The 19,874-nt window shown below is 43.3% G+C and overlaps 1 protein-coding gene across 7 annotated transcripts in view; it reads right to left on the bottom strand.

The window, feature by feature from the left end:
- The window catches only part of THRB (thyroid hormone receptor beta), a 415,968-nt gene that overhangs the window by 234,572 nt on the left and 161,522 nt on the right, over nucleotides 1–19,874 (bottom strand). The gene's annotated exons all lie outside the window — the stretch shown is intronic.

Genomic DNA, 19,874 nt, shown 5'->3' with positions numbered 1-19,874 from the left:
AAGGTCAGGTCACCAGTTTGTTTGTATCTTTCCAGTAGGCTTTTTTTTTCTTTAAACACTTACAACATGAGTACCCAGGACAAGAAACAGTGTTTGCGTGTTCGTAACTCACGGGTACGATGTGCATCTATGTACATGCCTCTGTCGTCCTGCAGTTGGACCCAGTGTTATGTGTGTGATTTGACCATGTTGAGAGCGCCAAGTCTGAGCTCAGTCTTAGCTCGTTGCCCTTCCACCTGGTGCCATCAAAGCCGCCGCCATGCCGTTAAACTGTGCTGCTTACGTGAGTGTGCATATGCGGGTGTGTGTGTGCAAGTTTTCTCAGCAACTCCACTCAGCTTCTCGAGATGCTGCTCTTTCTTCTATACCCTGGCTCCAAGCAGAGTGAACACTAGGTGTGCTAAAAGGCAAAACGTCTGCTAACAATTCATCTGCTTATTATAAATCTTCTTCCCTTTTCAAACAATATTAAGGAACGGACAAGGCGGGAAGAAGTTTGTGTTTGTAACCCCTGTGGCTTTAAGTGTGAGTAGATATACCACGTTTCAACCACTACCTTCAACACTAACACCTAAAAACAAACTTTGCCTTTGTATGAAAATAATATTGAATCTCAACTTATTTTTTGAGGGTATAAATCTGACTTGGATTTTAAAGAATATGCATGAAACCTGAGTCAGTGAAAACAACCTAAACATTCTCAATACTTAATAATAAGCAGTTTAACGTATAACGCTTCTTAAGCACATTTTGTGGGCTGGGTTTGCTAATTTTCTCACCTAATTTAATTTAATTTAATCCTCACAATGCTTGTATGAGGTAGGCATTATTAATAACCCCGTTGTTCCCAAGAAGAAAAGAGAGGCAGAGAAAGGTTTAAAATTTTGCCCAAAGGCAAACTGTGAAAAAGAGACTAGCTGGGACTCTTACTCAGGCAGGAAGACGTCAGGGGTCTCATTCTGAATTACCAAGAACAAGCTCAGGTTTAAAGATGAAAACAGCAGCGAGGAAAACTGGAAAACAGTGTCACTGAGGCGGCTTCCAAGTTTTGCTATAATACAAATGGACAGCATCTCTTTCATGGTGTGGTTCAAACCAAGAACAAACCAAATTAGAGTTCTCCAAGCAGACAAATTCAAAGCAATTTCCTAGTGATGAAGGAAATTTAAAGTAGCAAGGTCAAGCCCCAGACCCTTCCAACTTAAACAGCCCCATCTTTAATTCTTCTTCTCTTCAGAAAACAGGGAGCTGTGGATTTGCTCATGGCTCAAAGAAGGCATCCCGGTTTGTTTATACAGATTCAAAGCAAAAATGAGAATCACTCCTTGGGACAACTTTAGCCTAGAATGTGTGTTCTTGACACACTTTCAATTGGGACACAAATATATTAGCAGTGTGGTTATTTTGTACTTCCAAAAGATTCCATTTTATAACTGATTCATATTTATGTTTGGAAGACGTTTATTTCTGGGCATGAAACTGTTCATTTTGTTAAGCCATCTGACCTGAGGTAAGGTTGGCACCATTTCCCATGACTGCTCCCAATTAATGCAAATTGAAGGTTAAAGGATAAATAAACTCCTTTAACTTGGTTTATTAATATGTTATTTATAAATGACTCTTTACTTGGTCTATTTTTTTTTAGCCTGTAACTATGTACAAATGAACTCTAAAGAGTGAACTAGAGAATACATAATGTGTATTTTATTGCAAAGTTTTCATTTAAAAAGGGTTTTTCTTACAGCAAAAAATGAATGTCATCTACCTCTCTGCTTTTGGGTCTCAGGTCTCTTGTCTGATCCTATAGAGCCTGATGTTGACCAACTCCATTGCATTCACCGCGCATCCTCAGCCCTCCCTGTCCCTTGCAGCTCCTCTTCCCAAGAGGCTCAGTCCTGCCTCCTTTAAGTTTGATTTCGGTCATGTGACTTGCTTCAGCCAATGGCATGTTAGCAAGTATGCCGCATGGAGAAGTCTGGAAAAGAAAGTTCTTGCTACGTTTATGTCTTTTCTTTGCTCCTCTGTAACTGCCATGAGAACGCACCGGGGCTAGCCTGTCATGCCTGAGAAACACAGAATGGAGTTGACTCATGCCTCATCCAAGACCATTCTAGACCAGCCTAGAGCAGCCAAGCCCCCCACACAGGAGAGCACCCAAGATGCTCAGAACCACTCAGCCGGCCACAGATGTCCAGGAACGAGGACAGCCCTGCTTTTTTGTTTGTTTGTTTGACCTATAAATTCAAATTCCAACAACTCACTTCCCATATGCTTTATACCTTTCATTTGCATCTGTTAGTAAGCCTTCTCAGTTTCTTTCTTATCGCTTATTGCATAATTATAAAATGGGAATAAATGCATAAAGTCTAGCAAAAAATCAATTCCTTAGGCTTGTTATCCATCTTATCCCCCAGTTCAGGTCCTGCCCTCAGGGGGCAGCCTCTCAGTCCCACCTGGGCCCCCCTGTGATGGACAGGACGCTACACAAGGCATTCACTGGTACAGAGAGCTCCATCTGCAGGAACATCTGAGAGTCAGAACAGATACTGGGCTTGAAGGTTACAAAGGGCCTGAACAGACGGAAAAGGATGTTCGGGGAGCAGCAGCCATGGGAGAAAAGTGCACCAACCGTGGAGGGAGGGAGCAAGCGTTCCGGTTAGACGGAGAGGTTGTATACTTGGGAGGAAGACGCAGGGGAGGAGGACAGGCAAAAAAGCTGCAAAGGCGAGAACGTGAAAGAGCTGGGACCACTGAAAAGAAAGGATAATTATGTGACGCACGTGCATGCTCAGTTACTCGGTGTGTGACCCCATGGACTGTAGCCCGCCAGGCTCCTCTGTCCGTGAGATTTTCCAGGCAAGAATACTGGAGTGGGTTGCCATTTCCTTCTCCAATTATGTGATGTAACAGGTGCTAATTACCGTACAATAGTAATCATCTTACTATATATAAATGTGTCAATGTATCATGTTACACACCCTAAATTTACACAGTGTTATATGCCAAATACATTTTGATTAAAAAAAAGAGCTTGGAGCCCAATCCAAGCAGATTTGACTTCTTTCTGTTCTGAAGGCAGTGGGGAAATGAATTGGTTCTGAGCAGAGAGCAATATGACCCAAATCATGTGTTAGAAATATTACTCTGATAAAACCTTGTGGGGTAGATGGGAGGGAGAGAAACAGATGAGGGATTTGTAAGTCAGCACAGACCTCGGGGAGCTCACAACCTTCTTGAACACATTGACAGGAGTCTGTGTAGACATTCAGTTTTCCTAGAAATGGGACAGAGCTTTCACATGGATTTCAACGGAGCCCATGATCCTTGACCTTATTAAACACTGTAAACGCCAGAAGCAGGGCATGATGTAGATAGCAGGGTCAAAACTGCAACAGTGGCAATGGGAATGGAAAGGGGCAAACAGCATAAACATTCGTAAGGCATTATCTCAAATAATCTATTAACAGATGAATAGGAAGAGAAATGAAATGAGCGAGAGATACTAAAAGGTTTGATTCTGTAAATGAAGTATAATGTATAAAAATACTGAATCACTGTGTTGCACACCTGAAACGGACACAATATTGCAAATCAACTGTAATTTTTTTTAAAAAGGGAACAGAGAAAATAAATAAAAGGTTTAATTCTGGGCTATTTCCACCTACTGTTCCTTTCTGCTCCCTATGAAATGGAGGAAGCAACTCATGTTTCCAAGATACCATATAGAGTTCCTAAGTTAAAAATTTCCAAGATAAACACAAGGCATGGGCATCACCGTGGTCCCCTTCCCATGTCATCACAGATATTACTAATCAAATGCAAACTCCATCCTGCCGAGTCCAAACATAATCTCCAAACCCCTCTCAACTAGCTCCCTTCTGAGGCAGCCACTGTCTTTTTCTAGAGTGACCATCTTTATTTATAGCATTCACTTTCTTTGGTTTCATAAAGATGAAGCACCAATGAATGGATGTACTTAGCATAAGGTATTAATACTAATAGGATCTGTATATACATACTTATATGCATATTTCCCACATATGGGAAACTTACACACAATCAGGTCACCTGCTAAATCTTATTCAAGTTCATGAGTTCACTTAATGTTAACTCAAAGCAATTAAATATAGATTTTAATGAAGCTGAATTAGGGGGAAAATTTTGGTATGCATGAAAACTTACTCTATTATTAAATAATCATAGTAAAAGTTGAAAATTAGCACATGTCATCACACTCAACCGCTAGTGATCCCACTGTCTGGTGAAGTCTCGGGCAAGTAGGTATGTAATATTACCACAAGTCATCCTTCTATCAAAGTGTGATGAGTTGGTTGGTATTTGAAAGTCACTAGAGCAGTTTTCTAATTTGGGGCCTTTTCCATATGACATTTGAGGTGTCATCATCAGTTGCCTTCTATATGGGACCATGATAAAGACAGATTCAGGTAAGCCAAGCTTTTTCTACTTGTACTTCTGATCAACAAGAAGGTAATTGCTATCTATATGAACATGAAGACTCCCTGGTCCCTTCAACCCCAAACCCCATAGTTTAATCTCTTCAATTCCAAAGACACATCTTTTAGAAACTTGTGTATATATAAAAATATTCCAAGAAAAAGAAAAGAAAAAAAATCTCTAATGTAAAAAAATCCCCAGCAGTAATTATTTGACATGATCCACAATAAGAAGATTGTCTTACACCTATAACACACGCCCGTATATTTAGATGTATCCCAGGTGTCACTAGTGGTAAAGAACCTGCCTGCCAATGCAGGAAATGTAAGAGACGCAGGTTCAGTCCCCAGGTCAGGAAGATCCCCTGGAGGAGGGCATGGCAGTCCACTCCAGTATTCTTGCCTGGAGAATCCCCATGGACAGAGGAGCCTGGTGGGCTACAGTCCATCGGACAGAAAAGAGTCAGACACGACTAAAGCAAATTAGCATGCGCACACACATGCATATCTAACTAAAACAAACGGTCCGTAAGATCATGTTCTTGCTCATGTGATGTATTTGGATATTTTCTATTTCATTAACACTATCCTATTCTTTATAATATACTATTTCATTAAAGAAAAATTACTAATAACCTACTAAATTGATTTCCTCACCCACAAATAGGGCCCAACCCACAGTTTAAAAGGCACTACTGTAGCAAAGGAAAGTACCCCGACTTTGTTCACCAATGTAAACATATCCACAAAAGATCAATCCTGGGCAACTTAGCAGGAAAAAGAAATCTCTTGGCTCTCTGTCTAGTATCCTGGATGAAACCAAGGTTTGCTGAGCCAATTTTTGTACTTGGCGGTTGACAATGAGTGAACACTGAAAGGCAGAGATCAAATCCCCACTCTCCTTCTCAACACATCTCTCCCGCTGGGTCATTTGTGCCGTGCAAGAGTACCAAGCTATTCACTTCTGCTGTCAGTTACTGTTCTTCTTCCAACAGCAATGGAAACGCGGGATCGGCTCACTGTCTCCTCTCTCAGGTAGAATTCGATCATTCTCTCTCCTGCCCCTTTGAACAAAGATGGCATTCATCCCTCTGGAAAACCACCCCCAGGAGATCTGCAAACAAAACCTGGCAGGAAAACCACTACCCACGAAGAAGCAACAGCAGAACTGGGTGTTGAGGATCTCTGTCCGGATTACAGACCAGAGCGAACTTTGTAATGATTCTTTTGACCAAGTATACACAGTTGGAATTGGAGCAATGTAATTAACTATAAAGACAAATAGTAAGAGGCTACATGCCTCCAAATTCAGTGGCAGCTACCCCCAGAAATCTATTTCTTAAAAGATTAAAAACTATTTCCCCTTTCTAAAAGGAAAAAAGTGAACAAGGACTACAGAATCATCATCTAGGAGAATCCTTAGAGGCTTTCTTGCCAGTCCTCTGGTGCCAGAATATTCTTTCTTAAGACTGTTCTTTCTTACCTTTGACATTCACACACTTACTGTGTGCCCTTTGCCACTCATCCAACTAGTAAAATGTTAGTGAGGGCATCAAAAGCCTGAAGTTTTTCACTTCCACATTCTTTCATTCAGCACTTCTTCTTCTTTGAATTTATCTTAAATAAATGATTATGGATATATACCCATAATCATTTATATATACACATATACACACACACACACACACATTCACACACATGAAGCCTCAGTGACAAAGATGCTCATGTAATGTTATCTATAATGGCAAAGGGCTCAAATAATATACAATTAATTGCTAAAGTGGCCATCTTTGAGTGGTGGGTTATTGGGATTCAAATTTTATTCTGTATGGTAAGTTACTTCACTCGTGTCTGACTCTTTGCAACCCCATGGACTGTAGCCCACCACGCTCCTCTGTCCATGGATTCTCCAGGCAAGAATACTGGAGGGGGTTGCCATGACCTCCTCCAGGGGATCTTCCTGACCCAGGGATCGAACCTGCATCTTTTACATCTCCTGCGTTGGCAGGCAGATTCTTTACCACCAGCACCACCTGGGAAGCCCTTTATTCTGTATGTGGTGGTATGTGGTTTACTTACTAAGTAGTGTTCGACTCTTGCGACCCCATGGACTGCAACCTGCCAGGCTCCTCTGTCCATGGGATTCTCTGGGCAAGAACACTGGAGTGGGTATGGAGTGGGTACTGCTATTTCCTTCTCCGGGGTATCTTTCTTCCCGACCCAGGGATCAAATTTGGGTCTCCTGCATTGCAGGCAGATTCTTTACCAACTGAGCTATGAGAGAAGCCCATATATTCTGTATACTTACGCATATTTTCCAAATTTTCCAAAATAAAGACAAAGGAATTGAAAAGAACACAAAGCAATTGAAAAGTGCTTGTTCTTATTACTGAGACACTGGTGAATCTCCAGGCACATGTATGATCAGGCTCTGAGACACTATAATATCTCATGAAACAGAATATCTATCTATATATGTGTGTATGTATATACACATATATATTTATGAATAGCAATTTCATCCTCAAACTCAACAGAAATGCATGCACATGTTCACCAAAAGATCTACACAAAAATGTCTATAGCTGTGCTTCTCATAGCCCAAGCTGGAAACAATTAAAATATTCATCATCCAGTAGAAAGGATATATGCCCACAATGAAATATAAATCACAAATGATGGGATGCCTCACAAACATAACATTGAGCAAAAACAAGTCAGACATAAGGAGTACATTCTACATGAGCCCCTTACATAAAACTCAAAAAAAGCAAAACTAATCTATAGTTTTAGAATTCAGGAAAATTCACCCTTTGGGAGGAGAAACTGAGGGGGAAGAGGGACAGTTTATTCTTCCTGTCAATGTTCAATTTCATGATGTAAATGGTGGCTGGCTACAGGGTTGTTTGTACTTTGTGAAAATGTGTCAGGCAGTATGCTGATGACTTGATACTTAGTTGCAACACATTAAGAGTTCCTGGAACCATTTTCCGGAGTAACCCCCATTTTTAATGTAATGGATGCATTCATTTTACTGTATGTTTTAATGGAACGTATGCACATTTTGCTTCAAAAGTAAGTTTATTTATGAGACTTTAATAAATAGCTCCTGTTTCCCACTTAGCAGTCATAAAAACATTGACATACATGGTAAAGAGCCGTGACAGGACCTAAAGTACACATAGGATAAATTTCAGACATCTTGTGGAGTGTAGAGAAATGCTGTCACTTATGTGAAGTGGAAGGAAACTGCCTTAAATTACCAGAGTCTTCTGTAAAGAGCTTGTTTAGCATGTTATTCATTTTTCCTTTTTGTAAAGAAGAGCAAAAAAATTCCTGTGTGTGTGCATAGCTGCAGGCAATGACCAGCAAAATTTGTATAATGTTTTCCTCTTACGACTGGCTTCTAGAAAACTCAGCCCTAAACTTGTGCGCACCCGCAGGTCAGTGGTTTTCAAACTTTCCTTTTACTATAGCCACGGTAAGAAACACACTTTATATCATGACCCAAGACACAAATACACACATACATTTGTTAACATGCAATTTGGCGAATAATACCCTTACTTTGTGCAATATCCTCTGATATTTTCTATCCTATCCCATTCTATTCTAACCCTCCATATCCTATTCCATTAAAAATTGTGGCCACTCACTTAAATGATTTCATGGACCAAGATTGCCACTAAATTTGAAAAGTATTTTCTAGAGTTCCTGGCCAATATAAAAACCTACTGAATTATATAATGGCATATATTTGCATATCAACCTAATCTTCAGCTCATTATTAGTGTCTATCTCTGGTTTCTTTTGCTTCTTGCTTTCTCCTATCCTTCATAACTTATGTTAACTTACTCTAGTATATGGATCTTTCTAAGCTATCATCATCTTTTCCAGAACAAGCTCCCTGAACTGCTTTCAAAGTCACATGATAGTCAGTCAAGACAGAACCGGGAGAGGAAGGTCCTCCCAAGGCGGCAGGGCCTGCCTCTCCGGGAACAGGAACCAGAGCTCCTGTAGGGCAGACACGTCCGGAGGCCCCGCCGCAGCACTCTCTGCAGCGAGGGCGGTGGTGACGCGGACCACGTGGTGGGGGCTCACCTCTCACTTTCCAGGGAACAATAGACACTCTTGCTTTCCATGAAGTTCTCCTGCATTTCCGACAGCTGGGAGGGAGAGAGCCAGCTCATTCCAAGAAACACAAAGACACTTTTGAAAGAGGAACAAAGGGTTCTACAGTTGACAATGAAGGATAGCATGAGCATCTCTGCATCTCTGTGATAAAGGAGTTCATGTTCTTGAGTTTCCTTTATCTCTCTTTTCAGGGTGTAAAGTCCTTCTCAGGTCATCGAAGTGGTGTGTCTATAGGAGAACGAGCAAACATGTTGGGGGGAGCCAGTCCAGGCAAGTGAGAAGAAACTCTATCTTTCTAACCCAGGGAACACATTTTGCCTTAATAAAACTTTAAAAAAAAAAAAATTTTCTCAGGTCCTATCAAAACTTTCCCTGCACAAGGTTCTTGGATCACTTTTGGGCAAGGTGCCATCTTGGCTTATGCTCCACACCCCAAAGAAAGAAAAATATGTTTGGGGCCAGAGCACCAAGGTTCACTTTGGTAGTGCTGTTTTTGTGAGGACAGGATTGTGGGTTAAAGAGGGATGTGAATATGACTGGTCCTTTCCCTTTAGCGAAAAAAAAAAGGATCCTGAGGAATCTAACAGGGCTGGAACGGCTTAGTTCTTTCCTAGGACATGGGGCTTAGGCTTTGTTTCTGCTTTCACTCCAAGAGAGCATGGACGTTCCCAAGGAAATAACCAAAAATGCAAACTAAGATTTACATGCACGGATGTCTACACAAGTATTTGTCTTAGTGGCATGAAGTCAGAAGCAGTCCATAAGCTCCAGGCTGGCAGGAAGACTTTTAAAAAGTAATTGTGCAATCATTAAAACTAATCCTTACAATGTGAGAAATAACCACAATAAAACGTTCAATGTAAAAAGCAAGATTAAAAACTACAGGTAACAAAATATGGATTCAACCATGTTAAAGCATGTATGCATTACATTTGCACAGAAAAACACTTGGAAAAAACACTCCAAAATGTTAAGAGGAGCCACAAACACTGGCTAGTGAAATCAAGAGTGAACATGAAATGTGTTTTTTACTCTTATTTCTTAGTTATCATTTATATCTTTTTACTTATTTGTCTCTTATTTATTATTATCTCTCTTTTTTTTTTTCAAGTTTTCCACTCTACACATGGACTGCTTTTACAACTAGATAAAAGCTATTGTAAAAAATGTATTGATGTAATTCTTTATAAGTTCTAAATTGTTCTTAAACAATTGTAAATTGTTCATTCACTGACTGGTAAATATCTGGAAACTTTGTTCCCTTTCTTTTGACTCATGACAACTTCAGGAGTTAAATTCCTAACTTAAAATGGACAACAGAAAGACTGGATGCCTCAGTGAATCTTATGCAAAGAAAAGGAAAACTCTTATGTAAAGAGAAAAAAGGAGTGAAACATAGGTTCTTACCCTCTGAACATATTTGTACGAAGGAAAACCAACTTAAAACACCCGTTTTTTTTCTAATGTATATCTTTTTCATGTAGATTGTGTGGACCAACTTAATACTGTAGCTTATTAATAATATTAAAGGTTTAGATGACCCATCTGCAAGCCCACCCAGTTAATGTAAATGTCACACACACGCATGAATTCCCTTGGCAGAGTTCCCCAGCCTTACAGCAACTGATGTCGTCCAGCTGGCTAAGGCAAAAGCGAGCAACAGAGCAATCTCTGTGTGTGCGCTCAGTCGCTCAGTTGTGTCCGACCCTCTGCTACCCCATGGACTGTAGCCCTCCAGGCTCCTCTGTCCATGAGATTTCCCAGGCAAGAATACTGGAGTGGGCTGCCATTTCCTCCTCCAGGGGATCTTCCCCACCCAGAGATCAAACCTGAGTCTCCTGCATTGACAGGCTGATTCTTTACCATTGTGCCACCTGGTAAGCCCAGAGTAATCTCTACACTATTTGAAAAGGAAATGAAGGCAGTTCCAGAAGCTGAGGCTGCTGCCCTTGAGCCTGGGTCACGGGACAGTCACCATGAATTCAGCCAGCTCACCAGCTCAGTAGGGGAGACCATGTTGCACTGGCAGATGCAGAGAGGAAAAAACACGTTAACCTGTTTTATCATTTCTCTGACTTTGTATATTTGATACATAATTCCATATGGCTAAAAAGAAAACTTCCATAAAATCTTCTTAGTAGCAAGCCACCTTACCAATTAAGAGATTTTCTCTTTCATTCCTTAATTGAGCTGAAACAAAACTGAATAAAGCAAGTGCATGAAGCAAACTGTAAGTACCGATGCTCTGGCAACAAAGCAGCCCCAATCCCTCTCTAAACTCTGCTAAGATTTTAAAGCCAGTTTCTCAGTAACGTGGATGGGGCACCTCCTACAGCTTGGCAGCCGATGCCGTGCTCTCGATTAAAGTTCCTAAATAAAGAGTGTTCAAGAAATTTTCCAGTGCTATCGCAGACTGGATAGAAACTTGTTTACTTTGGAAAAACAAGAGGCATAGAGAGTTACTAGGACCTATACATTCGGTTTTCTAGTTTATAATGGTAAGGTATACTTTTTTTTAATGGTTTTTCCAGTAGTCATGTATGGATGTGAGAGTTGGACCAAAAAAGGCTGAGTACCCAAGAATTGATGCATTTGAACTGTGGTGTTGGAGAAGACTCTTGAGAGTCCCTTGAACTGCAAGGAGATCCAACCAGTCCATCCTAAAGGAGATCAGTCCTGGGTGTTCATTGGAAGGACTGATGCTGAAGCTGAAACTCCAATACTTTGGCCACCTGATGTGGCCAAAGATGTGAAGAACTGATGTGAAGAACTGACTCACTGGAAAAGACCCTGATGCTGGGAAAGATTGAAGGTGGGAGGAGAAGGGGACGACAGAGGATGAGATGGTTGGATGGCATCACCGACTCGATGGACATGGGTTTGGATAAGCTCCAGGAGTTGGTGATGGACAGGGAGGCCTGGCGTGCTGCAGTCCACGGGGTCGCAGAGTCAGACACGACTGAGCGACTGAACAAGAACAAACTTTCTGACACCTTGAGGCCCTTTCCAGTCCTTGGGCAGAGGCATTCGCTACTGCCTTTGGAACAGACACCCAGGGTGGCTGGTGGAGGCGGCGGTGGGGATGGGGCAGGGAAGAGAAGGGCGTCTGAACGGAAGAGAAGGGCGAACGCGGTTGCGTTCTGTCTGCGTTCCTGCTCTCAGAGAAGGGGTTTCAGCGTCTGTGAGTACGCGGGAAGACATCCACACGTCCAGGCTGTCTGGAGACCTCGCTTTGGAACCGAGATTATGACCCCCTGACTCTGTGAAGGCCCTCCTGGGCCCCCATCCCCCACGGCCCCACCTGGCAGCTCCGCGCTCTGGGCGCTCCGGCTGGTTCTCGGTGACTCTGGACAGAGGAGACCAGAAAAGGCTCAGGACGTGAGGGGCAAGGGTTTCCTCGTAGGTCCACATGGTACACAAAAACATGTGAACTCAGAGGAGAGAGACAAAAGCTCTTCCGCAGAGTAGAATGCCAGCTGATACATACAGAAGGAGCAATGGGGTTAGAAAACCATCAGTGGGTGTTAAAACTAGTGGCAGAAAATTTGAGGAGGAAAATGGTATTTGTATTGTCTCAGGGTGCTTCCGCCCAAATAACGTATTGATTCCGAAGAGGAGAGCAGTAACCTTGCATGGGCAAACCCGGCAGACAGCACTTCAGCTGAGCGATGAAGACCAGCATCTCCGCTGGTGCAGTAAACCGACCTCACGTGTCCCGAGAAGGACACAAGGTCACCACTGTGGTCTCCCTTCCAAAAAGGCACCGCCTGAATCAAACATCAAGGAAACATCAGAAACCTAATTCTGCAAAAGAATTTGTCTGTATCTTTCCAAAACATCAAGAAACACAAAGAAAGCCTGAGGAGCTGTTTTGGAGTAAGGAGACATGACAACTAACTGTAACAGGAGATTGTGGAACAAATCTCCACCGAGAAAAACATCGCTACCAGGAAGACTACTGGACAATTGACAGAATTGGAATACGGAATGTTGATTAGATAACAGTATCATATCAATGCTGAACTTCCTGGGCTTGATAACTACACCGGGTTCTATGAGAGGCTGCCCTTGCTCAGAAAATACCGCGAAGCAGTTAAGAACGAGGGCAAAAGAGACAGCAGGGTGGGGAATAGAGATCTGAGGACGGGAAAGCAGTCTTCTCTCCGCCTCTCCACCCTGGGACTCCTCCCCGGGACTCGGAGACTGGGGCTGCTGCAGGCAGGGCGCCCATCTGGGAAGTGAAGCCCAGAACATTCCAGTAAGGGAGAAAGGGTGTGTCCAACAGGGTCACACCAGCACGGAGACACCTAACACACACCCCCCACATGTACACACCTCACATACACACACACCCACCCCACACATACACACCTCACATACACACCTACCCCACATGTACACACCCCACATACACACACACCCCACATGTACACACCTCACATACACACACCACATACATACACACCCACCATACATGTACACACCCCACATACACACCCCCCCCACATGTACACACCTCACATGTACACATCCCACATACACACACCCCCCACATGTACACACCTCACATACACACACCCCCATGTACACACCTCACATACACACACCACATACACACCCCACATACACACACCACACACACATACGCCCCACATGTACACATACACACCCCACACACATACACACCCCACATACACACACCACACACACATACCCCCCACATGTACACACCCCACATACACACCCCACACACATACACACCCCACATACACACACTACATACACACACACCCTACATGTACACACCCCATACACACCCCAAATACACACACACCAGATACACACACACACCCCACATACACACCCCACATACACACCCCCCACACACCACACACACACACACACCCCCCGTATGTACATACCCCACATACACACACTACATGCACACACACCCCACATGTACACACGACATACACACACCCCACACACACACACCCCACATGTACACACCCCAGAAACACACAGCACATACACACAGACATCCCCCACATGTACACACCCCACATACACACACTACATACACATGCACCCCACATGTACACACCACATACACACATCCCACATGTACACATACCACACACACACACCAAACATACACACACCACATACACACACACCACATATACATCCCCCCCACCCACACACACATACAAACACCACATACACACCCCTACATGTACACACACATACACACACACCCCACATGTACACACCCCACATATACACCCCACATACACACACACACCCCCACATACACACACCACACACACACACACACATCACTCTCACACCCCCCTACAGACATCACTGACACATCCTGCATACACACACATCCCTGAAATACACACACACACCACAAATACCCTGCAGACACATATCCTGAATATATACACCCCACATACACACACCTTGCATACACACACTATACACACACATACACACTCACACCTCCCCCCCATCGCTGACACACCCTGCATACACAAAACATACCCCAAATACACACATACCATACATACCCTGCGTACACACACCCTGCATACACACACCACACACACTGCATACACACACACTCACCACATACACTCCCACCGTCCCCCACAGCACACGGCACATACACACACAAACACAGACCCGAATGAAGGACAGTCTGGGGGTTTGGGGAGTTTCTATACCCTCAGCCATTTTAATGTCTGCGGGAGTCTAGCTGACCCTGGAAACTCCGAAACGTCAGCTTTGGCCTGCCACTGTACTGCTGCTTTCTGGGCTGAGGGGAGCCCAGAAAGCTCCCCTCCTCTCCTCATATCTTCTGCTTCTTTGCTCTGATAGCTGGCTTGAAGGCGCAGCTCTGGTGACAGCCGCCCCAGGAACATGTGAGCGCAGGGGCTTCACGAGCTGCCTCCCCGCCAGGCTCCCTGTCTGCCTGCTCTCGCCTCTCTCCTCGACTGCAGGGGAGGACACCCTGCCCCCTTGGGGAGACTGTGTGTGGGTCTGTTTAGACTAGGTTGTATGGGAATCCTTCTCTAGAGCACGCCCTGCGGAGATACAGACACCTCCAAGAGAAGCAGTCCGAGAAGAGGGTACATGGCAGAGATGAACACCAGGGCCTGAAACTTCTCCACTTCGAATTCCAGACACATCACCATAAGCCTTAATTTAGTCAATAATTTAAGTACCAGCAAATCTAGACTCTGGAGGGATCTTGTTAAAGTGCAGGTTCTGACCCAGTAAGTCTAAGTGGAGCCTGAGATTCTGCATTTCTGACCAGGACCTGCCAACTCTGCCCATCTGCTTCTCAAAGACCGTGGTCCTTGTCGCCCGTGACTTTAGCACCCGACACCAGGTCAGCGCAGCACGCTTAGGTCTGTTTCTTAAGACGAGAAACTGAAGCTCAGTGTGACCAAACCACTTTGCCAAGGTGACAAGGCAAGCAGACAAAAGCTAAAATTTACAGTCCAGCCTCTCCCACCAGATCACCCTGCTCCAGTGTCCTGTCCCCTATCCTCACCCAGGTCCCCAAGAGAATAGCCACCTGCAGGGGGGCCAGGAGGAGGACTGCTGAGCTGACAGCAGTCTCAGCCACATGGGCAGCAAGTGAGTCCCTGAGCTTTTTGACAGTAAAATAGTTTCTTCAGTGTTTAAAATAGGCTATCAGCAAGTTGTTGTTCAGTCCTCAGTCATGTCCGACTCTTTGCGACCCCATGGACTGCAGCACGCCTGACTTCCCTGTCCTTCACTATCTCCCTGAGTTCACTCAAACTCATGTCCATTGAGTCAGCGATGCCATCCAACCATCACATCCTCTGTCATCCCCTTCTCCTCCTGCCTTCAATCTTTCCCCGCACCAGGGTCTTTTCCAATGAGTTGGCTCTTACCATCAGGTGGCCAAAGTATTGGAGTTTCAGCTTCAGCATCAGTCCTTCTGATAAATACTCAGGGTTGATTTCATTTAGGATTGCCTGGTTTGATCTCCTTGTTGTCCAAGGGACTCTCAAGAGTCTTCTCCAACACCACAATTTGAAAGCATCAATTCTTTAGCACTCAGCCTTCTTTATGACCCAACTCTCACATCCATACATGACTACAGCAAAACCCATAGCTTTGATTAGACAGACCTTTGTTGCAAAGTGATGTCTCTGCTTTTTAATACTCTGTCGAGGTTTGTCAAAGCTTTTCTTCCAAGGAACAAGCATCTCTTAATTTCATGGCAGCAGTCACCATCTGCAGTGATTTTGGAGGCCAAGAAAATAAAAACTGTCACTGTTTCCACATTTTCCCCCCGTCGGTTTACAATGAAGTGATGGGACCAGATGCCATGATCTTAGTTTTTTGAATGTTGAGTTTTAAGCCAGCTTTTTCATTCTCCCCTTTCACCCTTATAAAAAGGCTCTTTAGTTCCTGTTCACTTTCTGCATAAGGGTGGTATCATCTACATATCTGAGGTTGTTGATATTTCTCCTGGCAATCTTGATTCCAGCTTGTGAGTCATCCAGCCCAGCATTTTGCATGATGTACTCTGCACATAAGTTAAATAAGCAGGGTGACAAAAAAAGCCTTGACGTACTCCTTTCTCAATTTTGAACCAGTCTGTTGCTTTGTGTCTGGTTCTAACTGTTGCTTCTTGATCTGCATATAGGTTTCTCAGGAGACAGGTAAGGTGGTCTGGTATTCCCATCTCTTTAAGAATTTTCCACAGTTTGTTGTGATCCATAGTCAAAGGTTTTCACTCAGTCAATGAAGCAGATGTTTTTCTGGAATTCCTTGCTTTTTCTTGATCCAATGCAATTTGATCTCTGGTTCCTTCGCCTTTTCTAAATCTAGTTTGTATATCTGGAAGTTCTCAGTTCACGTGTTGCTGAAGCCTCACTTGAAGGAATTTGAGCATTACCTTACTAGCATGTGAAATGAGCTCAACTGGATCATAGTTTGAATAGAACAAGTTATAAATAACATAATTTTCAGAGAATAATATATAATTTAAAGCTAAACCTATTGAGAATGATCAATTTTCTGATTGTGTTATAGTATTACTGTGCTTCTTTTTTTTTAAAGCACTCGTTTATTTGATAATTAGTGTTGTATATATTCTACCTTGTGTGAGCACATTTAAATTCAGTAAAATTTTGGAGAACTAGAGATTTGGAGTGTCACAGGCTGTACCTCCAAATATCCCTCTCCATCTCTCCATATCCTAAAAAAATCCCCATTGATTACATTGCATATATTCTTGATCTTTTCTGGGTCATGCATCCCTTGGGTCCCTTGGGGAATCTAAGATGGGCAATTCTGTGGTTTCTGTTGTTTTGCTTTGTTTCTGGAAGATGCTCTTCTGAAAGGTGATTTCCAGAAGGTGCACAGTTCTACAGACAGTCCTGGGAGGTTTATTGACCTCTTGAAATCTTCTATGGGCTGCTATGATAAGAACAGGTGGTGTTCAGTCTGTAGGAGGTCGCCTAAGATCCCATAAAACTTGTCCTCCAGAAATGTTAACCATGGGTCCACCCACACTTTCTAGAGGAATGAATTAAGGGACAGTCCTTTCTTGCTTGCTTTTCAAACACTCCGAACTCCTACTACTGCTGAGGTAAGCAAATTCTTAAAAGCAATTTTTGCAACTCAGCCAACACCCTGGAGTTTCCCTGATTTCTCCGTGGTAAAAACAAAACAAAAACAAACAAAAACCACCTGCCACTGCAGGAGACGTGGGTTCGATCCCTAGATTGGGAAGATCCCCCAAAGATGGGCATGGCAACCCACCCCAGTATTCTTGCCTGGAGAATCCCATGGACAGAAGAGCCTGGTGGGCTACAGTCCATGGGGGTCACAAGAGTTGGACACAACTGAGCAACTGAGCAACAACAACACCTTGAATCCTAAAGCAATAAATAGCTCTGACCCTACCAGTTCAACAGCCCATAGGGTCACAAAGAGTCGGACACGACTGAAGTGACTTAGCACTCACGCTAACACTTCATCAACCCGATGTGCATTCATGGTCAAAGTCATCAGAAGGGCTGTATCAGAAGGGCTGGGCCAGCTATGAGACGACGTCAACCGAATATGCACGCAGAGGAAAACAGAATACGTGAGGCATTCTTCAGGAATACCGAGAGAACGTGAGGCCTCCCTGATTCTGAGTTCACTTCAGACTAACACAGCAAAGATGGGCTCTGGTTACCACGGTCCTAAAACATTTCTTGTTGGGAGCAGAGGAGGGGAATGTAACGACACGGGATAAATTACCCTTTAGCAATATTCGGCGGTTCACGTTTTTAAATATTTCAGCATTAGGGCTTCCCTAGTGGTGCAGTGCTAAAGAATTCGCCTTGCAAGGAAGGGGCCAGGGGTTCAAACCCTCCTCCTGGAGGAGGCCCACGTACCACGGGACAGCTAAGCCCCCACACCACAAGTCCTGGGGCCCGAGCCCCCTGGAGGCCGGGCTCTGCAACGGGAGAAGCCACCGCAGGGAGAAGCCCGCACCTGCAACCAGAGAGCCGCTTCAGCTCGCCTCAGCTAGACAAAGCCCACGAGCCGCAACGAAGCCACTGCTGTCAAAAAATAAATAAATTAGTTAATTAAATGAATCCTAAAAGAAAATGTCATCACTAGCTACCATTCTCAGGGTCCGTGGTCAATAACGTAACCAAAACATAAGGTTTTTTCTTGGTTTGGGGAACCTGGACTCAAGTTGAAAATAAAGACAAGGGACTGGTAGCCTCGAATCAACTTTGTGGTCTGTTTTTCTCCTGCTTTTTGGTTCTCATTTTATCTTAGTATAAAATAATATACAAGAGAATACCAATATTTCAGGTTCGACATCTCCGGGCTTCCAGGAATGTTCAGAGATCATTTCGCTCAAATTCCTCCACTGGGGAAAGAGAGGAACAGCAAGGGGAAGCGACTGTCTCAGTGTTCACACTCTGCCGGTGCTGGGAGCCCTGCCTCTTTTATTGTGAGAATATTAATAGATATACAATCTATGTGGAGCGAAAATAAATACCATGGGAAGGGAGTCTCTAGAGCTGCCTCTGTCGGAAGGGCCTGGATCATTCTCCCAGAAGTGTTCTTTGTACACACACACATAGATATCTGTGCATCCTTTTTTTTTTTTTCTCCATAGAAGAAGGACCATGATAAACCTTCTCTGGCTTACTTTGTTTGGCTCTTGGTTTGAATTCTTTCCTATTGGTATATTCAGATGTCCTTCCTTCTTCTAAACGGGCTACATTGTATTCTCTTGGCCTTCCATCTATACTTTATTAAAAGCTCTTCGCTAATGAGGTTCTTTACGACATTTGCTGTTCTTTTGTACTACAAGCCACGCTGTGCCAATCAAATATACTTTAACTGGGTGCATCATTTAGTACACTTCTCTCTCTCTTGTTCCACCACTTGTTTTTCTGGAGACTTCCCACATTAGCAACTGCTCTCCATCATTCTTATCTGCCACTTGGCTTTAGTTGCCTCTGCAGGATTTATCACCACCTGAAACAGAACGTATTTGCTTGTTCACTGTTTGTCGCTTGTAGCTGCTATTAGAATAGTAACTCCCTGAGTTTGCAAACTTACTTTTATTCGCTGCCGTGTTCTTAAAACAGAGAATAGTGATTGGCTTTTGGTAGGTGCTCAATAAATAAGGAATCAGTGAATGATGCTTCACACCTTTTTCCTATTGGACCACTGGTCTTCCTCTTACTGATTCATAAAAGTTCTTTATATGGCAATTAAATCAGCCTGTGTCATTTGTCCTACTCACATAGTTTCCAGTGTGGTGTTTATCATTTCACTTTGTTGAGGGCATTCTTTCTGCCGTAAAGAGTGGTTTAGTTATTATATACTTAAGCATAGCATATTTGTCTTTTATAACTTTCAAGTTTTGTGTCTTGGTTTGAAAGGCTTTACGCACTCCAGAGTTATTTTTAAAAACTTGTCTGGCACTTTCACGGTTTGTTTTCCTGTTGGAATCTTTGATTCATTTGGAATTTATTTTGGCAAAGGTAGTGGCTATGTAATCAGCTTTGTTATTTTTTCCCAAACAGTTAGCCAGTTGATTCAACATGAATTAAAAAACAATTCATCCTTTCCTCATTGCTCCGAATGCCATCTTTATCATATATCAAATTCCCATAAATATTTACATCATATCTCATCTCTAGTCTGCTCTGTTAACTCGCCTGTCCATTCCTGGGTTGGTACTAATCTATCTTAATTCGCCTTGCAATATAGTGA

This window comes from Cervus elaphus, chromosome 32, assembly GCF_910594005.1.
Source record: "Cervus elaphus chromosome 32, mCerEla1.1, whole genome shotgun sequence".
In the NCBI taxonomy this organism is placed as follows: Eukaryota; Metazoa; Chordata; class Mammalia; order Artiodactyla; family Cervidae; genus Cervus; species Cervus elaphus.
This window is presented reverse-complemented; position numbering and strand designations above follow the sequence as displayed.